We start from the raw sequence: 26,419 nt of genomic DNA, 5'->3' as shown, positions 1-26,419 counted from the left end.
CTGGCAGCTGATGGGCACTGATTGGCAGCTGATGGGCACCTCACATGGGGCTGTGCTGATAATCAATGCGCTGATTATCAGCGCAGAACCCCCCTCTGACAGGAAGAGCCACCGATCAGGAGTATGGCTTATGCCATACGCCCCTGGGTTGGAGGAACCAGGAACCTGACTACATGGTTATTTCTCATCCATCGACTACCCATGAAAGACCAAGAACACCATTTTTCTCCCTCCAGGTCCTCAAAGGACTATGCCATACCACAGCCACACCATGACTGGTGAAATTCCTCAAACACAGAAAGGTCAGGACACATAGGGAACTCCTCATGGGAAATTTACTAGTAGAACCAATTCTATGCTCTTAAACAGTTTGGATACATTTGCTACCTGGTGCTTCTAACCTTCTATGAACATGATTCAATTCAGGCTTGGTGAAAGAATGATAGAAGGATCACCCCCTCCATCCTAAAAAACATCTTCATATCACTGGGCCCAGTTATTAGCAAAGGCCCTTTGTTCGCTTGGATTCTCTAGCAGATGAATTCTTGCTTTAATCTTAATTTTTTTTTGTTTTTATTAAAAAAGAAAAAACTTGTGTGAAGAGCTGACACTGCGTAATTAAAATATGCTGCTTATTTTGACACGTTTTGCCAATAAACCACAAAGCAATGTCCAAGTTACAGAGGATATGGGTCCCACCTCATCAGTAAGGAATGTGTCCATCATAGCAGAGATTTCAGAGCTGCCATAGTGTTCATAGTCGTGTCTAAGGTATGACTGGCGTGAGGGTAAGGTAGGGATGAGTGCTTAAGAGGGGAAGTAAACCCATCGATTTAACAGTTTCAAAAAACAGTTACATTCCCGCAATGTGGGCAATGATAACTGTCACATTGGTTGCCCTCAATCAAACTGTCAAACCATCCAATGGCTGGTGTCATAACTGATCACATGTGCAATATCATGGCAGTTGAAGATTAAACAGAGACCAAGATGGCAGCTTCCTTGGCTGAAAACAATAGGAGGGTTTACTTCCAGTTTAAAGTGTTACTAAACCCAGGACCCTGTAATTACTGTTTCTCATCAGCAGTTAACCGCTTAAGGACCACCCCATGTACATATACTGTGGCAGGGTCGCCCTTAAGCGCGAAATCATGTACCGGTATGTGACTTCTTTCTTCAGGTCTGGGGCACGCATGCCGCCAACCCACTGCCGCTGTGATTGGACACTGCAGGAGCCAATCAGCGGGTCCAGCAGACCTGATGTCCGCTGGGACCTGCCGATAGTTCCTGAGGCAGACAGAACGGCGGTCTGCTTATGTAAACAAGGCAGAGGGGAAGATGGAGATCTTGTGTTTCTGCAAAGCAGGAACATGGATCTCTGTCTTCCCCCAGTGAAAGCATTCCCCACACAGTTAGCAAGCACTCCCTAGGAGCACATTTAACCCTTTGATTGCCCCTGATGTTAACCCCTTCCCTGCCATTATCATTAGTACAGTGACCGTGCATTTTTTTTAGCATTGATCACTGTATTGGTGTCACTGGTCCCCAAAAATTGTCAGATTTGTCCACCGCAATGTCGCAATCCCGTATAAAATCGCTGATCGCCGCCACTACTAGTAAAAATAAAATAAAAAGTCCATAAATCTATCCCATAGTTTGTAGGTCCTAAAACTTTTGTGCAAACCAATCAACATATGCTCATTGGGATATTTTTTTACCAAAAACATGTAGCAGAATACATATTGGCCTAAACTGATGAAGAAATTAGATTTTTCTTTTTTTTTATTTAATGTGTTTTATAACAGAAAGTAAACAATATATATTTTTTTTCAAAATTGTCGGTCTTTCTTTGTTTAAAGCGCAAAAAATAAAAACCGCAGAGGTGATCAAATACCAAGTGCGCAATTGTCAGTTAAAGAACCGCAGTGCCATATCGCAAATAATGGTCTGGTCATGAAGGAGGGGAGTGGGGTGAACCTACCTGAGCTGAAGTGGTTAAAGCAGTCTTGTGACTTCTATCAGTGTCCAGCAGGGCACTGCTTAAAGCAAGTAGGAGGAGCTTTCATTCTCCCCTGATTGTCCTATGAGGCTGCAGGACCCCTCAAGCTCTGTCTGCACAGTGCTGATTGGCCCTGTGCTGATCACATGCACTCTCCCCAAAAAAATAAACTCTCTAGCAATACACACCAAACTGAGCATGTGCATCTTGCCCCCAAGGCTCTGTTCTATCAAGGGATGGATTGGGGACTGTGGAAGAAGTGGAGGATCAGAGAAGACAGGGTCAAACAACCTTTTTACACAATTCTGAGGATTAATCCCTTAGGTTTCACAGTGAATATAACAAGAATCCTTTACTGCATATAAAGACTGACTTTACTGTTGTGGATTTAGTAACACGCAAGGATGCACCAAAATTCTGCCTGGGGTTGTTCAAAGCAAAGGGGGTTTCAGTGCAAGCGCACATGTAACAGTACCCAAGAACAATGATCTTGAGTTGTGACAAATGTTCTGTCCCAATCAAGGACAACAAACTAAAAGTTCCATATGATCTATTTTTGTTGGCAAAAAAAACAGCATTTAAGTCAACAGTTATTTGATTCTTCTTTAAAGTATGCACAAAAAAGGGCACTGTTGCTTGTGAGCCCTAAGCAATAAATGTTAGGCCTCATTCACACTGGAACTGTCAAGCATGTAAATCCACTGTGTTGTGCTACTTATTAAAACATATAACCAAATGTGAACAGTATAAAGCAAAAATGGTGAAAAAAATACACATATAATGCCCCACAGTAATGATACAAGAGTTCACACACTTTATGAGTTTATAGAGATATTCCACCAAAAGATCTTGAAAGGTGTAACACCAGACCAGGAACCTCCACCAGAATGGTCAAAGATGATAGCTTACTAAATGTATATGACCCTCCAATATAGTCAAAAACAGGATATGTGCAGGAATCCACAACAACAGCGTCCCCACTGGTCCTCCTCAGAATCCCCACATGGGCTGGTTTCTCATACAAATCTTCCCTTCTAGCCGCCAGCCACACATGCTCAAAAGGAAACAGAAGAGCAGAGGCTCCATGTAGTGTAAAATCCCATAAACACTTTTATTGATATGTAAATCATACTTACAGGCTTCCACAAATGATCGTATATTAAAATAAGAAATCCTGCCAGCACACAGAACAAAATCTGAACCACTTCTGGTTGCGCAATAATACCAGTAAGTAGCTTCACCCTACGTGTTTCGTCACACGTGACGTTTTCACAATTGAAAAAGCTAAACGCAGGATTGCCAGTCTGAATGAGGCCTCAAAGCATATGAATAGTCCAAACTTTTTTCTATGCTTTTTGTAGAGTGGGGAGCATTAATATCCCTACCAGGTTGCTTTTTACTGTCTCTGTAACGTTGGGGAGATTTGCCTTCACTTTCTGTGATGTGGGTGAAATAGATAAGGCTGATCACACTATCTACACTATTGGCTAAAAAGTGTTACAGCACACATTATGTTTTCGTATTTGTTTTAAATGTCACTACAATGTACTTGCTGATGAATGTGCATTGCCCCAAAAATGCGTGGCTATCGGTCAAAAAATAGTGCATGTACATGAACTGCCCATCTCTGTGTTGGGTTTACTATAAAATAAAGCTATCATGAGAGAAATACCTGGGCTTGCATTCTTAAACTGCTTCTGAAAATGCTCGTTGGCTGGTTGGTATACTGACTATTTCTAGCTTCAATACTTTTTAAAACCTTGGAGCTGGTGTCTTACGGCCCTTTAAGGGGTTTAGGATTCACATGCGTTTGCAAATGTGTGCTAACTAAACCCCTGCTTTTAACAGACGGTTAGACAGGTTAATTTGGTTGGTCAGCAGACTGGTTGGTGAGTTGAGCCATGGAATTTTGTCTTACATATATATGCCCCTCCATGTGCTCCTTGCTGTGCAGTTATAGGTGGGGGCAGTGGCCAGTTTTTTGTTACTGTTCATATATATGGTCTATACTATACTATATACTGGGCACCTTCACTGCCATTGTGCTCTTGCTGGGTGTCCAGTGTGCTCCTGTTCTTTTAAGGGGGCCTGGGCTGCCTCCAGGCTCACCTGCCCCACATCTATCCATTCCATGCATGTGCTTCCACTGTGGAGACACTTATAAATTTGTAGTGTTAGGACTGCAAGCAACACAGGGTGCCATGACGAGGCCTTGCAGCTTTCACATGCGTTTGCAAATGTGTGCTAACTAAACCCCGCTTTTAACAGACGGTTAGACAGGTTAATTTGGTTGGTCTGCAGACTGGTTGGTGATTTGAGCTATGGAATTGTTTTTGTCTTACACATTTAGGATACTGGGAGATAGGGCTGAGTTTATGATCATGGGATAGCCCTGATTGGCTTTCACAGCGGTCACATGATCGTAAAGCTCCCAATCGCAAGTAGTGATCGAGAGCTTTCCGTTAGCCACCGGATTTCCCACAAGGCCACCGAGGCCAGGCCCCGGGGCGGCAGTGGTGCAGGGGCGGCGCCGCTCCTGCAGCCACTTCTCGCCCCCTCCTGCACTAACATAGCCCCCGCAAAGTTTCTTAGTCCTGGAGAGCAGGGGCGGGCTGGGCCAGGGGAGCGTGTGACTGTGTTATACAGTAATAGCCGCCGACTGGCTGGCTGCTGCTGCGCTGCACTCTGGGAGTTGTAGTCTGGCCTCACTGAAGTGCCTGGCGGTGGGAGGAATTCAGCAGCACAGCAGACTACAACTCCCACCTCCCAGGAGCCTCAGAGGCAGCCGGCACGTCACACGTGACCTGAGCAGTTGTGGGCTGGGTCCGGGCGCTGGCTTGAGGAGTGGCAGAGAAGAGAAGAAGTGACTGAGATTTATCACCCCCTCCGAAGAGGCCATGCAAAGAGAGTAATTACCTAGCTGTAACACAGACCCAGACCCTGACACACCCCCAGCTGACCCCCCACATTCCATGGGCACTGATCAGGCTGCACTGATGATTGGCACTGGTGAGGCGGCACTGATTAGGCTACACTTATGGGCACTGTCTGCATGGGTGAGGCGGCACTGATCACACGGCAATGATGAGCACTGTCTGCACTGGTGAGGCGGCACTGATCAGGCTGCACTGATGGCCACTGTCTGCACTGGGGAGGCGGCACTGATCAGGCTGCACTGATGATGGGCACTGGTGAGGCGGCACTGATTAGGCTACACTTATGGGCACTGTCTGCATGGGTGAGGCGGCACTGATCACACGGCACTGATGAGCACTGTCTGCACTGGGGAGGCGGCACTGATCAGGCTGCACTGATGAGCACTGTCTGCACTGCGGAGGCGGCATGGATGGGCACTGATCAGGCTGCAGTTATGAGCACTGTCTGCACTAGTGAGGCTGCACTGATGGACACTGATCAGGCTGCACTGATGGACACTGATCAGGCTGCACTGATGGGCACTGATCAGGCTGCACTGGTGAGGCTGCATTGATGGGCACTGATGATGGTGAGCTGATTTGGTGGTTTAACCACTTCAGCCCTAGAAGGATTTACCCCCTTCCTGACCAGGCCATTTTTTGCGATACAGCACTGCATTGCTTTTTTGTCGTGTGATTTTGTACCCAAACAAAATTGACGTCTTTTTTCCCCACAAATGGAGCTCTCTTTTGGTGGTATTTGGTCACGGTTTTTATTTTTTGCGCTACAAACAAAAAAAGAGCGAAATTTTGAAAAAAAAAACAACCAATTCTTTTAACTTTTTGCTATAATAAATATCCCAAAAAAATATATATTTGTTCATCAGTCTAGGTCAATATGTATTTTTTTACATATTTTTGATAAAAAAAAAAAGCTATAGCGTCTGCGTCTACAAAATAGGGAATAGATTTATGACATTTTTATTATTTTTATTTTTTTCTAGTAATGGTAGTAATCAGCGATTTTTAGCGGGACTGCGACATTGCGGCGGACAGATTGGACACTTGACACTTTTTTGGGACCATTGACATTTATACAGTGATCAGAGCTAAAAATACCCACTGATTACTGTATAAATATCACTGGCAGGAAACGGGTTAACACTAGGGGGTGATCAAGGGGTTAAATGTTCCACAGGGAGGTGTTTCTAACTGTGGGGGCAGTGTAGTGACTGGGAGTAGAGAGAGATCATTGTTCCTGATCATTAGGAACAGCAGATCTCTCTCTCTAACTCCCCTGTCAGAACGGGGATGCCTGCTTACATTGACAGATCCCCGTTCTGTCTCTCTCAGGAGCGATCGCAGGTCACTGGCGGATATCGCGGCCGCTGGCCACGCGCATCGGCTCCAGCGTCATGCCGTGGACGCCGGTGAGCTAACCTGCTGCCGTATAACGACGGCAGCTGATCAGCAAGGTGTTAATGGGCCTGGACTGGACTTGCCCCCCAGGCCTAAGGCTGCCAGCCCTCCCCTACTGGCGAGGGTGTCAGATTGAGTGCTCTGTGCGCATGTGCAAAGGTCTCCGAACTGACAATGCTTCTGAGATTAAGATAGTGTGTACCTTGCTTCTGGGCTCAAGGAGGAGAAGAGGAATCCACCAGCCGACAAGATGAGATCCAAGATGAGGGCGAGGAAACTGGCCAAAAGTAGGTTCCTTTTCTTCCCTTGCAGCCCTACCTGGCAGGCAGCACAGCCTCCCCCAGAGCTGATCCCTTCTGGCAGCAAGGCTGCACCTTCTTCCCCCCTCTGCCTAGGCAGGCAAGGCTTTCAAAAAAAGGATACAGTATGTGCTTCTATTTTCCTTCCCAGGCAAAGCAGTGAGCTGTGTGCCCTGTGCCAGTCCCTGTGGAGCACCAGGCAGCTCCCCTGCACCATCCCTGGCACCCACAAAAAGCCCAATCCGTGCAAAAACGAAACTTAGCTAAAAGTTGACGAGAGCCATAGGAACTTTTTAAGTCTTGTGAAACTATATTCCTGGCTTTTGATATAGTGGGCGCTAGAGGACTACCCACGAGTCATCAAAACTGACTGAGCTGTGACACAAGCCCAGAGCTCACTGCTGCCCATCCACTCCTGCCTCCATTTTCATGCATTTTTCTGCCATCATTTGCTTCTAATCGCCAGATCTAGGCTGCAGAATTTGGGCAGGAGGAGGGAGAGGGGGGAGCTGGGGGGTGCAGGAGTTTTTTTTGTGTGTGTTGCAATTTATGTATTGCTTTGCACCCTTTGAAATTCCTTCATGTGTTGCTTTTGGGTTTTGTTTTGCTTTCTATGCAACGTTGTGCAGTGTAGCTTGTAGGTGCATTGTGTTGGAAATTTTATTTTTATTTTTTTATTTTTTTACTTTTTGTTATTAGGCATTGGGATGTCATAGTGCTGTAGACTGTCAGCCCAGCTGTTTTGTGGAGTGTGACAATAGGGGCACAGATCAGGGCTGTCAGTGTGTTTGTGGCTTTGTGCAAAACAGCTGGACTGTCCTGCAATGCTGCCTGGGATCTGATCTCTATTATTATCATTATTATTTAGCGCCGGTTCACATTAGAAGCGGCACGACTTGCAGGTTGCCTCACCTCACCTGCACACGACTGCCGCTGCGACTTGCAAGACGACTTCTGTATAGAAGTCTATGCAAGTCGCCCCCAAAGTAGTACAGGAACCTTTCTTCTAAGTCAGAGCGAATTGCGTCGCTCCGATTAGAACGGTTCCATTGTACAGAACGGGAGGTGACTTGTCAGGCGGCTAGGTCGCCTGACAAGTCGCCCCCGTGTGAACCGGCTGTTATCATAAAAAATGCAGTACTGGTTAGGATTTGCACTGTGCACTGTATTATTATAGGCATTTTCTCCATTACAGAGTATTTTCAGTCTGTACAATTAAAGGCAGTTATTTCCAGTGTTCTCGTGTGTGGAGATATGTTTTTAATTGATCTATTGTAGCAGTCATAGATAATGGACGAGAATGGTGGTGTGTGTGTGTGTGAGGGGGGGGCGGCATTGAAGGACCCGGCCTTGAGGCGTCAAAGGGTGTAAATCCGGGCCTGTTTGCCGGAAGTGTGCAAGGCACATACTCTCAGCACAGCTGTATTTGCACTAATGAGTGCAAATATGCGGCCGTTCTGCACCAAGGCCCACCCGCCGTGAGGCTGCATATTTGTGTGCGGCCGGCGCCAAGGGGTTACGGGCTCATGTATACAGGTGTTGTTTTCCTGCTATTGCCAAGCTTTTGAAACAGAAGTCAGCAGATTCCCATTGCTTTTATTGGAGTAGTATAGATCACTGGAAGCTGGAAATCACTATAATAGGCACCACTACTGTAATATTCTCCACTGGCTTCCAGGTCTGACGAGCAACTGTCCTGCTGCTTAGAGAACACAGGAGGTCACTTGCTCAGCAGAGGCGCCATTCAGAAACGGTTTGTTTCACAGAAATGGGCAAATACACAGTGCCATTTAAAACCACAATGCAATTGTTCCTTGAATGTATACAAGTAGAAATTGAGGAATTTATTTTTTCCTGGAGTCCTCCTTTATAATTGTAGTACCCTTTAGTGTGCTAGGTGTAAACAGGCCTGGTGCAAGGATTTTTGACACCCTAGGCGAAACCTCATTTTGCCACTCCCTTGGCCCCACCCCCTTTGCCCTGTCCATGCATACCCCACCTTTTTAATAAAGCGCAAAAGCATCAAATGCAGCCCACCATCGCCCATCAAATACATCCTCACCAGTGCCCATCAAATGCAGCCTCACCAGCGCCCATCAAATGCATCCTAACCAGCGCCCATCAAATACAGCCTCACCGGCGCCCATCAAATGCATCCTCACCAGCGCCCATCAAATGCAGCCTCACCGGCGCCCATCAAATGCAGCCTCACCGGCGCCCATCAAATGCAGCCTCACCGGCGCCCATCAAATGCATCCTCACCAGCGCCCATCAAATGCAGCCTCACCAGTGCCCATCAAATGCAGCCTCACCAGCGCCCTTTAAATACAGCCTCACCAGCTCCAATCAAATAAAGCCTCACCAGCGACCATCAAATGCAGCCTCACCAGCGCCCATTAATGAATGTTTGCTTGCTTCCATCTTCCATTCATTCGGGACTCAGGACACAGACACAGTCCTCTCCCGCCGCTGCGCCTCTGACACTATGTGCGAACGCAGCGGCGGCTGCCTGCTGATGCTGACACTTAGTTGCTTGCTGCTGAGAGAAGAGAGTAAGAACACCATTGGCTGGGCACCCTAGGCAGCCTCACCAGCGCCCATCAAATGCATCCTCACTGGCGCCCATCAAATGCATCCTCACCAGCGCCCATCAAATGCATCCTCACCAGTGCCCATCAAATGCAGCCTCACCAGCGCCTATCAAACGCAGCCTCACCAGTGCCCATCAAACGCAGCCTCACCAGTGCCCATCAAACGCAGCCTCAACAGGCGCCCAACAAACGCAGCCTCACCAGCGCCCATCAACTGCAGCATCACCAGCGCCCATTAAATGCAGCCTCACCAGCGCCCATTAAACGCAGCCTCACCAGCGCCCATCAAACGCAGCCTCACCAGCGCCCATCAAACACAGCCTCACCAGCGCCCATCAAACACAGCCTCACCAGCGCCCATCAAATACATCCTCACCAGTGCCCATCAAATGCATCCTCACCAGCGCCCATCAAACACAGCCTCACCAGCGCCCATCAAACACAGCCTCACCAGCGCCCATCAAATTCATCCTCACCAGTGCCCATCAAATGCATCCTCACCAGCGCCCATCAAATACAGCCTCACCAGCGCCCATCAAATACAGCCTCCCCAGTGCCCTTTAAATGCAGCCTCATCAGCTCCCATCAAATAAAGCTTTACCAGCGCCCATCAAATGATGTCTCACTAGAGCCCATTAAATGCAGCCTCACCTGCGCCCATTAATGAATGTTTGCTTGCTTCCATTTATTCAGGACTCGGGACACAGACACAGACACAGTCCTCTGCCGCCACTTCGCCTCTGACACTATGTGCAAACGGAGCGGCGGCTGATGCTGAGACTTTTGCTGCAGAGAGAAGAGAGTAGGAACATCAGTGGCCTGGGTGCCCTAGGCAGCAGGGCACCCTAGGCGGCTGTCTAGTTTGCCTAGTGGTAGCACCGACCCTGGGTGTAAATAGGTTAGTTAGATTAGGCAAAATGGCTTGGCTGAGAGCCAGGCCTGGGTGGAATCTGGGTCAGGGTTTAGTGACTCAGGGAGGCGGTCATTCAGACAGCTCAGACAGCTCTTCTGGTGCCTTGAAGAAGGTTATAGATGTAGTGGGTGGGAGCTAGGAGAGGCTGTTTGGCATTATTATGAGGACCTTGGCCAATTCCCAGCAAAAAGAGCTGGCAGGGGGCAGCACATCTCTTAAATAGACATCAGTCATGCTAGCAGGGGCAGTCGGGTGGAATATGGAGATGGAGTGCTAAGGAGGTTGTTGGTGGCCCTTGAGGGTGCCTCCTTATCTAGGGGGGTGACCTTGGGTGTGGGGCTTGGGTGCTGGAAGATTTCCTCTACAACACACAGAGGAAATCCTATCTGGAGGCATGGGAGCAAGTGAGAGGACAGGAGCAGGTCAGCACTACTGGGAGATCTCCTAAAAGTCAGCTGGGTGGGCTGGTGAGTGTCAGTCTGGAGGACTGTGGGGAGAAGTTAGCCTGAAGGTCTAGTGAAAGGGGCAGCTGCAGCCAGGCGGGTTGCCAGTGCCTGAAGAGGTGGTGCTGGGATAAGTAGCCACAGGAATGTAGCTGGACACTGAACTTTTGCTACACAACCAAGGGGCTTTGGGTTCCTGCGTGTAATGGGCCATTGTCTTTAATCTGACTGACTGTCAGATCTTCACACAGTGTCCCAGCTGAGTTTCTGCAAGCGAGTGCTGGAGGAAGAAGTGGAGTGTATATAGAGACTGTATATAGGAAAAGTTGTCCCTGAAGTTGTTCTGAAGTCAAGTGGGCATCCCATAATCTCTATGCAAGTTTATAACCTTCAATAAAACAAAAAAAACAAAGTCACTGACTTTTCTCTGACTCTGAGTGCCTGTGGAAATTTGGCGTGCCTGGCTATGTAGGTTGGGGGATCCCATTCTATCTGCGGCCCATAAGGGGGTGCGCTACACATTGTAGCCCAGATAGGGGCTGCCTTCACCTATTATAGCCGATGACAAAACTGTAAAAGCAGACCTGTTGGGGAATTTCCCATCCGTGTTACCGTTGACACATAAGTAATGTAGAACAAGCTAGTACTGCACTGTATATTTGTTTTAAAGAACCTCTTCTACCTTTAAGTAGAAGTTAAGTATGTCATATTTTGACATGTCCTGCTGCTGGTAATGAGATCTCAGCAGATCTCATGAGTGTGGAATTTCTGCCACAGCTTTCACAGACCCAAAGACCAATTAAAAGCCACTGTTCAGTGTTTATTTAGCTTGTTTACTATAATGCCGCGTACACACATTCGGACATTCCGACAACAAAATCCTGAATTTATTTCCGACGGATGTTGGCTCAAACTTGTCTTGCATATATACAGTCGCACAAATGTTGTCGGAAATTCCGAACGTCAAGAACGCGGTGACGTACAACACGTACGACGAGCCAAGAAAAATGAAGTTCAATAGCCAGTGCAGGTCTTCTGCTTGATTCCGAGCATGCGTGGAATTTTGTGCGTCGAAATTGTGTACACACGATTGGAATTTCTGACAACGGATTTTGTTGTCGGAAAATTTCAGAACCAGCTCTCAAATTTTTGTTGTCGGAAATTCCGACAACAAATGTCCGATGGAGAAAAAGAAAATGTGGAAATAACTGCGCATCAAAAAGGTAATTATAAGTAAATTATAAAAAACAAGCTGCGAAATCCTATATGTGACACAAACACACAACGTAAACAATAATAAACTGGTGACTCGCACTTTTGACAAAACACAGTGAATATAAATGTAAAGGTGGTCAGACATCACCTTAAACAAAATTCAAATATGCATATAATCATATATCCAAAAAAGAAGGGCATGTGCAAAAAATATACTAGCAACAAAGGCTGCAATATGTTGTGCAACAATATTTTAGAAGGTTGTGAGTAATAGTCCATATAAAAACACCCGAGTATGGTGTGAAAATCCAGTGAAGGTCCAGTTATATGGAAACATAAGTGCTTGGGTCCACCACCATAAATAGAGTGCCTGGCCGCTTACCAGAAACCCATGACCCCCCGTTACAGAGGGTCTGAGTAGGCTGTTAAATCCTGCTGCTCCGGACCACCATAAAGCCAAGATGGGAACTGGAATGGGACATCAGGGACTGTGGTACAGATGGATGGATCAACAGGAAGAAAAACTTTGCCCTCACCGGAGTGGTATAACTGCTATTTTTTTTGCTCACCATCGATCTGACCTCTGTCTGCCACACTGCCAGACTCACTGGCTGTCTGCCACAACCAACAGGGAATGATTCAAGTCCCAGATGCTGCGGTCAGGAGGAGAGGAGGCTACCACCTTTTCCGCAGCTAGAGGCTGTGACGCCATCACGTTTTTTTAGTTTTTTTCCCCATGCAGTCAGTTGGTTTGCTCCCTTGCTGCATGTCTGCTAAAATTAGCATTTGAAATTTTTAGCTGCTTTTTAGCTGTTTTTTATCTGGTTCCTGTTTGCTGTGCACCTTTGAAGTTGTTGATTTACGGTTCTGAGAGTGCTGTGTGTTATTGCTGTGATCAACTGCAGTGAAATTTGTTGAAGTGACTGTGAAAAAGTTTTTTTAAATACATTTTTTGAAAATACACATCTGCACTATGGAGTTTCTCCCGCTTTGTTCCCACTGAGGTGTTTGGCTTATACTATGGATAAATCAAAGATTTAAATCATTCTGGAGCTGTGGAAATCTTTTATACCAAATACAGAGGATACCTGTTCTGTGGATTGAGTTAAGTGGATGAAGATTCAGCGACTGGCATCCAGGTGGTAATCAAGGAAGCCGGCAGGCTAATGCAACAAGCTTGTTTGAGCTCCCTAACCAGAGATCCATCTGATCAGGTAAGCAGCCTCTTCTACTATATTTCTGAATGGGAAGATCATCGCTGTATTCCAGTAGAAGATTTGTTTCATTATCAGCATAATATATGTTTCTATGAGGACTGAGCTTGATTACATATTTTTATTTTTTTTATTTTTTTGTTTAAGTTTTTACACAGGATATCCAGGGGGGAGAAGTTCCCACTGAGAGATTGTTTTTTTTCTCTAGCACTATTTCTGAGGTGTTGGGTGAATACTACATTGTTACTGACCAAAAAGTCCTTTTTTGCAACATTGTGGATGATGTATTATACCACTATATTTCACTATATGATGTTCACAATACTATTTTGAATAATGAGTGGATGCTACATTGTTGCTGACTAAAAAGTTTTTTTAGCAACATTGTGGCCGGTGTCACTATACTAATATATTTCATTTTATTTTATTTTTCACAATAGTGTTTGGAGCACGTTAATTTAATATACAGAGGAACTATAGTAATTTCTTCAAACAAGTTTTTTTTCTCATAAATTATTTTGGATATTTATTCAATATCACACCTATAGTGTTCAAACTACTAAGGATTACACACACTGTATAAAATACACTGTGTTAGGATGCGCGCTTGTCACTATATATGTACTGTATTTGGGTCTTTTGTATTTTTTTGACTAACACTAGCAGCTCCACCTAATATTTTATTTAATTTTTAATTTGTTTGGTTAGTGCAAAAGTTTTTTTCTTTTATCCTTTAATAGACGGGCTGCCACTGGCCCCCATTGGAAGATTTCCTCTCTGTTACTTTTCTGGGGAAAACCCAAAATCTGGTACTTTCTTTTGCTTTTACTTTCAGTGATAATGGTAAACAGGACAAACAGAGAGGGTGAGTCTCCCTAATGCCGTGTACACACGGGCGGACTGAATCCGGCGGACAATCCGACCGTGTGTGGTCTGCATCGGACTTCCGACGGACCGTTTCGGTCGGAAATCCGACGGACTTTAGATTGAAAGCCTGCTTCAAATCTTTACGTCGTAACCCTGCCAGACTCAGTTCCTAACGGAAAGCCCGTTTGTCTGTATGCTGGTCCAACGGACCAAATACGACGCAAGGGCAGGGTACTGCATCTCGCGCTCGCTGCAATAGGAAGAACAAAGGCGACGATATCCCTTAGGTCTGGTATGGGTTTTAAAGGGAACCCCCATGCCGAAAAAACGGCATGGGGTTCCCCCATAATCCATACCAGACCCCTATCCGAGCATGCAGCCTGGCCGGTCAGGAAAGGGCGAGCGTCCCCCCTCCTGAACCGTACCAGGCCGCATGCCCTCAACATGAGGAGGGCATGCCCCAAAGCACCTTGTCCCAATGTTGATGAGGACAAGGGCCTCTTCCCGACAACCCTGGCCTTTGGTTGTCGGGGTCTGCGGGCAGGGGGCTTATCGGAATCCGGGAGCCCCCTTTAATAAAGGGGCCCCCAGATCTCGGCCCCCCACCCTATGTGAATGAGTATGGGGTACATTGTGTCTTTCTATGTGAGGTGAGAGACAACACAGACAAATATTTATTTATTTTTTATTTGCGGTGGTGCAAGACAGACAAACATGTCCTACCATGACAGGACGAGTTGCGGATCCGCCTTCTCTGTGTGGCTTCATCTTCTGTGAGAAGTAGTTGTGTAATGCAATGTGTTCTTTGTTTTTATGGGTCTATTGCCCAATTTGCTCTCTTCTCGTCTCCAGGCAATTCACTGTACTCTGGGCGAACAGGTTCTGCTGTCTATCCTCTGTAAAGGGGAGTCTATCCTCTGTAAAGGGGTACACCCTCTTTCCACACTTTGCAGCCGAGACTGCGCACACAGATGGGACAGCAGAGAAGAGATGTAAAGCAAACGCTGTATTCTCATGTAATGTAATCCCAAAGTGGATTGTCTACAATCTCTTTTTAGCCCTTTGCACAGAAGAGAACTGCCTGAAGCTCATTTTTTGAGCATGTGTCTTTCTATGTGAGGTGAGAGACAACACAGACAAATATTCATTTTTTATTTGCGGTGGTGCAAGACAGACAAACATATTCTTCCATGACAGGACGAGTTGCGGATCCGCCTTCTCTGTGTGGCTTCATTTTCTGTGAGAAGTAGTTGTGTAATGCAATGTGTTCTTTGTTTTTATGGGTCTATTGCCCAATTTGCTCTCTTCTCGTCTCCAGGCAATTCACCGGACTCTGGGCAAAAAGGTCCTGCTTTCTATCCTCTGTAAAGAGGTACACCCTATTTCCACACTTTGCAGCCGAGACTGCACACACAGATGGGACAGCAGAGAAGAGATGTACAGCAAACACTGTATTCTCCTGTAATGTAGTCCCAAAGTGGACTGTCTACAATCCCTTTTTAGCCCTTTGCACAGAAGAGAACTGCCTGAAGCTAATTTTTTTGAGCATGTGTCTTTCTATGTGAGGTGAAAGAAAACACAGACAAATGTTTATTTTTTATTTGCGGTGGTGCAAGACAGACAAACATATTCTTCCATGGCAGGACGAGTTGCGGATCCGCCTTCTCTGTGTGGCTTCATCTTCTGTGAGAAGTAGTTGTGTAATGCAATGTGTTCTTTGTTTTTATGGGTCTATTGCCCAATTTGCTCTCTTCTCGTCTCCAGGCAATTCACCGTACTCTGGGCAAAATGGTCCTGCTGTCTATCCTCTGTAAAGAGGTACACCCTCTTTCCACACTTTGCAGCCGAGACTGCACACACAGATGGGACAGCAGAGAAGATATGTACAGCAAACACGGTATTCTCCTGTAATGTAGTCCAAAAGTGGACTGTCTACAATCCCTTTTTAGCCCTTTGCACAGAAGAGAACTGCCTAAAGCTCATTTTTTTGAGCATGTGTCTTTCTATGTGAGGTGAAAGAAAACACAGACAAATGTTTATTTTTTATTTGCGGTGGTGCAAGACAGACAAACATATTCTTCCATGACAGGACGAGTTGCGGATCCACCCTCTCTGTGTGGCTTCATCTTCTGTGAGAAGTAGTTGTGTAATGCAATGTGTTCTTTGTTTTTATGGGTCTATTGCCCAATTTGCTCTGTTCTCGTCTCCAGGCAATTCACCGTACTCTGGGCGAAAAGGTCCTGCTGTCTATCCTCTGTAAAGGGGTACACCCTCTTTCCACACTTTGCAGTCGAGACTGCGCACACAGATGGGACAGCAGAGAAGAGATGTACAGCAAACACTGTACTCTCATGTAATGTAATTCCAAAGTGGACTGTCTACCATCCCTTTTTAGCCCTTTGCACAGAAGAGAACTGCCTAAAGCTCATTTTTTTGAGCATGTGTCTTTCTATGTGAGGTGAAAGAAAACACAGACAAATGTTTATTTTTTATTTGCGGTGGTGCAAGACAGACAAACATATTCTTCCATGACAGGATGAGTTGAGGATCCACCTTCTCTGTGTGGCTTCATGTTCTGTGAGAAGTAGTTGTGTAATGCAATCTGTTCTTTGTTTTTATGGGTGTATTGCCCAATTTGCTCTCTTCTCGTCTCCAGGCAATTCACCGTACTCTGGGCGAAAAGGTCCTGCTGTCTATCCTCTGTAAAGGGGTACACTCTCTTTCCACGCTTTGCAGCCGAGACTGCGCACACAGATGGGACAGCAGAGAAGAGATGTACAGCAAACACTGTACTCTCATGTAATGTAATCCCAAAGTGGACTGTCTACAATCTCTTTTTAGCCCTTTGCACAGAAGAGAACTGCCTGAAGCTCATTTTTTGAGCATGTGTCTTTCTATGTGAGGTGAGAGACAACACAGACAAATGTTTATTTTTTATTTGCGGTGGTGCAAGACAGACAAACATATTCTTCCATGACAGGACGAGTTGCGGATCCGCCTTCTCTGTGTGGCTTCATCTTCTGTGAGAAGTAGTTGTGTAATGCAATGTGTTCTTTGTTTTTATGGGTCTATTGCCCAATTTGCTCTCTTCTCGTCTCCAGGCAATTCACTGTACTCTGGGCAAAATGGTCCTGCTGTCTATCCTCTGTAAAGAGGTACACCCTCTTTCCACACTTTGCAGCCGAGACTGCACACACAGATGGGACAGCAGAGAAGATATGTACAGCAAACACTGTATTCTCCTGTAATGTAGTCCCAAAGTGGACTGTCTACAATCCCTTTTTAGCCCTTTGCACAGAAGAGAACTGCCTAAAGCTCATTTTTTTGAGCATGTGTCTTTCTATGTGAGGTGAAAGAAAACACAGACAAATGTTTATTTTTTATTTGCGGTGGTGCAAGACAGACAAACATATCCTACCATGACAGGACGAGTTGCGGATCCGCCTTCTCTGTGTGGCTTCATTTTCTGTGAGAAGTAGTTGTGTAATGCAATGTGTTCTTTGTTTTTATGGGTCTATTGCCCAATTTGCTCTCTTCTCGTCTCCAGGCAATTCAACGGACTCTGGGCAAAAAGGTCCTGCTGTCTATCCTCTTTAAAGAGGTACACCCTATTTCCACACTTTGCAGCCGAGACTGCGCACACAGATGGGACAGCAGAGAAGAGATGTACAGCAAACACTGTACTCTCATGTAATGTAATCCCAAAGTGGACTGTCTACAATCTCTTTTTAGCCCTTTGCACAGAAGAGAACTGCCTGAAGCTCATTTTTTGAGCATGTGTCTTTCTATGTGAGGTGAGAGACAACACAGACAAATGTTTATTTTTTATTTGTGGTGGTGCAAGACAGACAAACATATTCTTCCATGACAGGACGAGTTGCGGATCCGCCTTCTCTGTGTGGCTTCATTTTCTGTGAGAAGTAGTTGTGTAATGCAATGTGTTCTTTGTTTTTATGGGTCTATTGCTCAATTTGCTCTCTTCTTGTCTCCAGGCAATTCACCGCACTCTGGGCAAAAAGGTCCTGCTGTCTATCCTCTGTAAAGAGGTACACCCTCTTTCCACACTTTGCAGCCGAGACTGCACACACAGATGGGACAGCAGAGAAGATATGTACAGCAAACACTGTATTCTCCTGTAATGTAATCCCAAAGTGGACTGTCTACAATCCCTTTTTAGCCCTTTGCACAGAAGAGAACTGCCTAAAGCTCATTTTTTTTGAGCATGTGTCTTTCTATGTGAGGTGAAAGAAAACACAGACAAATGTTTATTTTTTATTTGCGGTGGTGCAAGACAGACAAACATATTCTTCCATGACAGGACGAGTTGCGGATCCGCCTTCTCTGTGTGGCTTCATTTTCTGTGAGAAGTAGTTGTGTAATGGAATGTGTTCTTTGTTTTTATGGGTCTATTGCCCAATTTGCTCTCTTCTCGTCTCCAGGCAATTCACTGTACTCTGGGCAAAATGGTCCTGCTGTCTATCCTCTGTAAAGAGGTACACCCTCTTTCCACACTTTGCAGCCGAGACTGCACACACAGATGGGACAGCAGAGAAGATATGTACAGCAAACACTGTATTCTCCTGTAATGTAGTCCCAAAGTGGACTGTCTACAATCCCTTTTTAGCCCTTTGCACAGAAGAGAACTGCCTAAAGCTCATTTTTTTGAGCATGTGTCTTTCTATGTGAGGTGAAAGAAAACACAGACAAATGTTTATTTTTTATTTGCGGTGGTGCAAGACAGACAAACATATCCTACCATGACAGGACGAGTTGCGGATCCGCCTTCTCTGTGTGGCTTCATTTTCTGTGAGAAGTAGTTGTGTAATGCAATGTGTTCTTTGTTTTTATGGGTCTATTGCCCAATTTGCTCTCTTCTCGTCTCCAGGCAATTCACCGTACTCTGGGCGAAAAGGTCCTGCTGTCTATCCTCTGTAAAGGGGTACACTCTCTTTCCACGCTTTGCAGCCGAGACTGCGCACACAGATGGGACAGCAGAGAAGAGATGTACAGCAAACACTGTACTCTCATGTAATGTAATCCCAAAGTGGACTGTCTACAATCTCTTTTTAGCCCTTTGCACAGAAGAGAACTGCCTGAAGCTCATTTTTTGAGCATGTGTCTTTCTATGTGAGGTGAGAGACAACACAGACAAATGTTTATTTTTTATTTGCGGTGGTGCAAGACAGACAAACATATTCTTCCATGACAGGACGAGTTGCGGATCCGCCTTCTCTGTGTGGCTTCATCTTCTGTGAGAAGTAGTTGTGTAATGCAATGTGTTCTTTGTTTTTATGGGTCTATTGCCCAATTTGCTCTCTTTTCGTCTCCAGGCAATTCACTGTACTCTGGGCAAAATGGTCCTGCTGTCTATCCTCTGTAAAGAGGTACACCCTCTTTCCACACTTTGCAGCCGAGACTGCACACACAGATGGGACAGCAGAGAAGATATGTACAGCAAACACTGTATTCTCCTGTAATGTAGTCCCAAAGTGGACTGTCTACAATCCCTTTTTAGCCCTTTGCACAGAAGAGAACTGCCTAAAGCTCATTTTTTTGAGCATGTGTCTTTCTATGTGAGGTGAAACAAAAAACACAGACAAATGTTTATTTTTTATTTGCGGTGGTGCAAGACAGACAAACATATTCTTCCATGACAGGACGAGTTGTGGATCCGCCTTCCCTGTGTGGCTTCATCTTCTGTGAGAAGTAGTTGTGTAATGCAATGTGTTCTTTGTTTTTATGGGTCTATTGCCCAATTTGCTCTCTTCTCGTCTCCAGGCAATTCACCGTACTCTGGGCAAAAAGGTCCTGCTGTCTATCCTCTGTAAAGAGGTACACCCTCTTTCCACACTTTGCAGCCGAGACTGCACACACAGATGGGACAGCAGAGAAGAGATGTACAGCAAACACTGTACTCTCATGTAATGTAATCCCAAAGTGGACTGTCTACAATCTCTTTTTAGCCCTTTGCACAGAAGAGAATGCCTGAAGCTCATTTTTTGAGCATGTGTCTTTCTATGTGAGGTGAGAGACAACACAGACAAATGTTCATTTTTTATTTGCGGTGGTGCAAGACAGACAAACATATTCTTCCATGACAGGACGAGTTGCGGATCCGCCTTCTCTGTGTGGCTTCATCTTCTGTGAGAAGTAGTTGTGTAATGCAATGTGTTCTTTGTTTTTATGGGTCTATTGCCCAATTTGCTCTCTTCTCGTCTCCAGGCAATTCACTGTACTCTGGGCAAAATGGTCCTGCTGTCTATCCTCTGTAAAGAGGTACACCCTCTTTCCACACTTTGCAGCCGAGACTGCACACACAGATGGGACAGCAGAGAAGATATGTACAGCAAACACTGTATTCTCCTGTAATGTAGTCCCAAAGTGGACTGTCTACAATCCCTTTTTAGCCCTTTGCACAGAAGAGAACTGCCTGAAGCTCATTTTTTGAGCATGTGTCTTTCTATGTGAGGTGAGAGACAACACAGACAAATATTCATTTTTTATTTGCGGTGGTGCAAGACAGACAAACATATTCTTCCATGACAGGATGAGTTGCGGATCCGCCTTCTCTGTGTGGCTTCATCTTCTTTGAGAAGTAGTTGTGTAATGCAATGTGTTCTTTGTTTTTATGGGTCTATTGCCCAATTTGCTCTCTTCTCGTCTCCAGGCAATTCACCGTACTTTGGGCGAAAAGGTCCTGCTGTCTATCCTCTGTAAAGGGGTACACTCTCTTTCCACACTTTGCAGCCGAGACTGCGCACACAGATGGGACAGCAGAGAAGAGATGTACAGCAAACACTGTACTCTCATGTAATGTAATCCCAAAGTGGACTGTCTACAATCTCTTTTTAGCCCTTTGCACAGAAGAGAACTGCCTGAAGCTCATTTTTTGAGCATGTGTCTTTCTATGTGAGGTGAGAGACAACACAGACAAATGTTTATTTTTTATTTGCGGTGGTGCAAGACAGACAAACATATTCTTCCATGACAGGACGAGTTGCGGATCCGCCTTCTCTGTGTGGCTTCATCTTCTGTGAGAAGTAGTTGTGTAATGCAATGTGTTCTTTGTTTTTATGGGTCTATTGCCCAATTTGCTCTCTTCTCGTCTCCAGGCAATTCACTGTACTCTGGGCAAAATGGTCCTGCTGTCTATCCTCTGTAAAGAGGTACACCCTCTTTCCACACTTTGCAGCCGAGACTGCACACACAGATGGGACAGCAGAGAAGATATGTACAGCAAACACTGTATTCTCCTGTAATGTAGTCCCAAAGTGGACTGTCTACAATCCCTTTTTAGCCCTTTGCACAGAAGAGAACTGCCTAAAGCTCATTTTTTTGAGCATGTGTCTTTTTATGTGAGGTGAAAGAAAACACAGACAAATGTTTATTTTTTATTTGCGGTGGTGCAAGACAGACAAACATATCCTACCATGACAGGACGAGTTGTGGATCCGCCTTCTCTGTGTGGCTTCATCTTCTGTGAGAAGTAGTTGTGTAATGCAATGTGTTCTTTGTTTTTATGGGTCTATTGCCCAATTTGCTCTCTTCTCGTCTCCAGGCAATTCACCGTACTCTGGGCAAAAAGGTCCTGCTGTCTATCCTCTTTAAAGAGGTACACCCTCTTTCCACACTTTGCAGCCGAGACTGCACACACAGATGGGACAGCAGAGAAGATATGTACAGCAAACACTGTATTCTCTTGTAATGTAGTCCCAAAGTGGACTGTCTACAATCCCTTTTTAGCCCTTTGAACAGAGAGAACTGCCTAAAGCTCATTTTTTTGAGCATGTGTCTTTCTATGTGAGGTGAAAGAAAACACAGACAAATGTTTATTTTTTATTTGCGGTGGTGCAAGACAGACAAACATATTCTTCCATGACAGGACGAGTTGCGGATCCGCCTTCTCTGTGTGGCTTCATCTTCTGTGAGAAGTAGTTGTGTAATGCAATGTGTTCTTTGTTTTTATTGGTCTATTGCCCAATTTGCTCTCTTCTCGTCTCCAGGCAATTCACTGTACTCTGGGCAAAAAGGTCCTGCTTTCTATCCTCTGTAAAGGGGTGTCTATCCTCTGTAAAGAGGTACACCCTCTTTCCACACTTTGCAGCCGAGACTGCGCACACAGATGGGACTGCAGAGAAGAGATGTACAGCAAACACTGTACTCTCATGTAATGTAATCCCAAAGTGGACTGTCTACAATCTCTTTTTAGCCCTTTGCACACAAGAGAACTGCCTGAAGCTCATTTTTTTGAGCATGTGTCTTTCTATGTGAGGTGAGAGACAACACAGACAAATATTCATTTTTTATTTGCGGTGGTGCAAGACAGACAAACATATTCTTCCATGACAGGACGAGTTGCAGATCCGCCTTCTCTGTGTGGCTTCATCTTCTGGGAGAAGTAGTTGTGTAATGCAATGTGTTCTTTGTTTTTATGGGTATATTGCCCAATTTGCTCTCTTCTCGTCTCCAGGCAATTCACCGTACTCTGGGCAAAAAGGTCCTGCTGTCTATCCTCTGTAAAGAGGTACACCCTCTTTCCACACTTTGCAGCCGAGACTGCACATACAGATGGGACAGCAGAGAAGATATGTACAGCAAACACTGTATTCTCCTGTAATGTAGTCCCAAATTGGACTGTCTACAATCCCTTTTTAGCCCTTTGCACAGAAGAGAACTGCCTAAAGCTCATTTTTTTGAGCATGTGTCTTTCTATGTGAGGTGAAAGAAAACACAGACAAATGTTTATTTTTTATTTGCGGTGGTGCAAGACAGACAAACATATTCTTCCATGACAGGACGAGTTGCGGATCCGCCTTCTCTGTGTGGCTTCATCTTCTGTGAGAAGTAGTTGTGTAATGCAATGTGTTCTTTGTTTTTATGGGTCTATTGCCCAATTTGCTCTCTTCTCGTCTCCAGGCAATTCACTGTACTCTGGGCAAAATGGTCCTGCTGTCTATCCTCTGTAAAGAGGTACACCCTCTTTCCACACTTTGCAGCCGAGACTGCGCACACAGATGGGACAGCAGAGAAGAGATGTACAGCAAACACTGTACTCTCATGTAATGTAATCCCAAAGTGGACTGTCTACAATCTCTTTTTAGCCCTTTGCACAGAAGAGAACTGCCTGAAGCTCATTTTTTGAGCATGTGTCTTTCTATGTGAGGTGAGAGACAACACAGACAAATATTCATTTTTTATTTGCGGTGGTGCAAGACAGACAAACATATTCTTCCATGACAGGACGAGTTGCGGATCCGCCTTCTCTGTGTGGCTTCATCTTCTGTGAGAAGTAGTTGTGTAATGCAATGTGTTCTTTGTTTTTATGGGTCTATTGCCCAATTTGCTCTCTTCTTGTCTCCAGGCAATTCACCGCACTCTGGGCAAAAAGGTCCTGCTGTCTATCCTCTGTAAAGAGGTACACCCTCTTTCCACACTTTGCAGCCGAGACTGCACACACAGATGGGACAGCAGAGAAGATATGTACAGCAAACACTGTATTCTCCTGTAATGTAGTCCCAAAGTGGACTGTCTACAATCCCTTTTTAGCCCTTTGCACAGAAGAGAACTGCCTAAAGCTCATTTTTTTGAGCATGTGTCTTTCTATGTGAGGTGAAAGAAAACACAGACAAATGTTTATTTTTTATTTGCGGTGGTGCAAGACAGACAAACATATTCTTCCATGACAGGACGAGTTGCGGATCCGCCTTCTCTGTGTGGCTTCATCTTCTGTGAGAAGTAGTTGTGTAATGCAATGTGTTCTTTGTTTTTATGGGTCTATTGCCCAATTTGCTCTCTTCTCGTCTCCAGGCAATTCACCGTACACTGGGCGAAAAGGTCCTGCTGTCTATCCTCTGTAAAGGGGTACACTCTCTTTCCACGCTTCGCAGCCGAGACTGCGCACACAGATGGGACAGCAGAGAAGAGATGTACAGCAAACACTGTACTCTCATGTAATGTAGTCCCAAAGTGGACTGTCTACAATCCCTTTTTAGCCCTTTGCACAGAAGAGAACTGCCTAAAGCTCATTTTTTGAGCATGTGTCTTTCTATGTGAGGTGAGAGACAACACAGACAAATGTTTATTTTTTATTTGCGGTGGTGCAAGACAGACAAACATATTCTTCCATGACAGGACGAGTTGCGGATCCGCCTTCTCTGTGTGGCTTCATTTTCTGTGAGAAGTAGTTGTGTAATGCAATGTGTTCTTTGTTTTTATGGGTCTATTGCCCAATTTGCTCTCTTCTCGTCTCCAGGCAATTCACCGCACTCTGGGCAAAAAGGTCCTGCTTTCTATCCTCTGTAAAGAGGTACACCCTCTTTCCACACTTTGCAGCCGAGACTGCACACACAGATGGGACAGCAGAGAAGAGATGTACAGCAAACACTGTACTCTCATGTAATGTAATCCCAAAGTGGACTGTCTACAATCTCTTTTTAGCCCTTTGCACAGAAGAGAACTGCCTGAAGCTCATTTTTTGAGCATGTGCCTTTCTATGTGAGGTGAAAGAAAACACAGACAAATGTTTATTTTTTATTTGCGGTGGTGCAAGACAGACAAACATATTCTTCCATGACAGGACGAGTTGCGGATCCGCCTTCCCTGTGTGGCTTCATCTTCTGTGAGAAGTAGTTGTGTAATGCAATGTGTTCTTTGTTTTTATGGGTCTATTGCCCAATTTGCTCTCTTCTCGTCTCCAGGCAATTCACCGTACTCTGGGCAAAAAGGTCCTGCTGTCTATCCTCTGTAAAGAGGTACACCCTCTTTCCACACTTTGCAGCCGAGACTGCACATACAGATGGGACAGCAGAGAAGATATGTACAGCAAACACTGTATTCTCCTGTAATGTAGTCCCAAATTGGACTGTCTACAATCCCTTTTTAGCCCTTTGCACAGAAGAGAACTGCCTAAAGCTCATTTTTTTGAGCATGTGTCTTTCTATGTGAGGTGAAAGAAAACACAGACAAATGTTTATTTCTTATTTGCGGTGGTGCAAGACAGACAAACATATCCTACCATGACCGGGCAAGTTGCGGATCCGTCTTCTCTGTGTGGCTTCATCTTCTGTGAGAAGTTGTTGTGTAATGCAATGTGTTCTTTGTTTTTATGGGTCTATTGCCCAATTTGCTCTCTTCTCGTCTCCAGGCAATTCAACGGACTCTGGGCAAAAAGGTCCTGCTGTCTATCCTCTTTAAAGAGGTACACCCTATTTCCACACTTTGCAGCCGAGACTGCGCACACGGATGGGACAGCAGAGAAGAGATGTACAGCAAACACTGTACTCTCATGTAATGTAATCCCAAAGTGGACTGTCTACAATCTCTTTTTAGCCCTTTGCACAGAAGAGAACTGCCTGAAGCTCATTTTTTGAGCATGTGTCTTTCTATGTGAGGTGAGAGACAACACAGACAAATGTTTATTTTTTATTTGCGGTGGTGCAAGACAGACAAACATATTCTTCCATGACAGGACGAGTTGCGGATCCGCCTTCTCTGTGTGGCTTCATCTTCTGTGAGAAGTAGTTGTGTAATGCAATGTGTTCTTTGTTTTTATGGGTCTATTGCCCAATTTGCTCTCTTCTCGTCTCCAGGCAATTCACTGTACTCTGGGCAAAATGGTCCTGCTGTCTATCCTCTGTAAAGAGGTACACCCTCTTTCCACACTTTGCAGCCGAGACTGCACACACAGATGGGACAGCAGAGAAGATATGTACAGCAAACACTGTATTCTCCTGTAATGTAGTCCCAAAGTGGACTGTCTACAATCCCTTTTTAGCCCTTTGCACAGAAGAGAACTGCCTAAAGCTCATTTTTTTGAGCATGTGTCTTTCTATGTGAGGTGAAAGAAAACACAGACAAATGTTTATTTTTTTTTTGCGGTGGTGCAAGACAGACAAACATATTCTTCCATGACAGGACGAGTTGCGGATCCGCCTTCTCTGTGTGGCTTCATCTTCTGTGAGAAGTAGTTGTGTAATGCAATGTGTTCTTTGTTTTTATGGGTCTATTGCCCAATTTGCTCTCTTCTCGTCTCCAGGCAATTCACCGTACTCTGGGCGAAAAGGTCCTGCTGTCTATCCTCTGTAAAGGGGTACACTCTCTTTCCACGCTTTGCAGCCGAGACTGCGCACACAGATGGGACAGCAGAGAAGAGATGTACAGCAAACACTGTACTCTCATGTAATGTAATCCCAAAGTGGACTGTCTACAATCTCTTTTTAGCCCTTTGCACAGAAGAGAACTGCCTGAAGCTCATTTTTTGAGCATGTGTCTTTCTATGTGAGGTGAGAGACAACACAGACAAATATTAATTTTTTATTTGCGGTGGTGCAAGACAGACAAACATATTCTTCCATGACAGGACGAGTTGCGGATCCGCCTTCTCTGTGTGGCTTCATCTTCTGTGAGAAGTAGTTGTGTAATGCAATGTGTTCTTTGTTTTTATGGGTCTATTGCCCAATTTGCTCTCTTCTCGTCTCCAGGCAATTCACTGTACTCTGGGCAAAATGGTCCTGCTGTCTATCCTCTGTAAAGAGGTACACCCTCT

The sequence above is a fragment of the Aquarana catesbeiana genome, linkage group LG02, assembly GCF_042186555.1.
Source record: "Aquarana catesbeiana isolate 2022-GZ linkage group LG02, ASM4218655v1, whole genome shotgun sequence".
NCBI lineage: Eukaryota > Metazoa > Chordata > Amphibia > Anura > Ranidae > Aquarana > Aquarana catesbeiana.
This window is presented reverse-complemented; position numbering follows the sequence as displayed.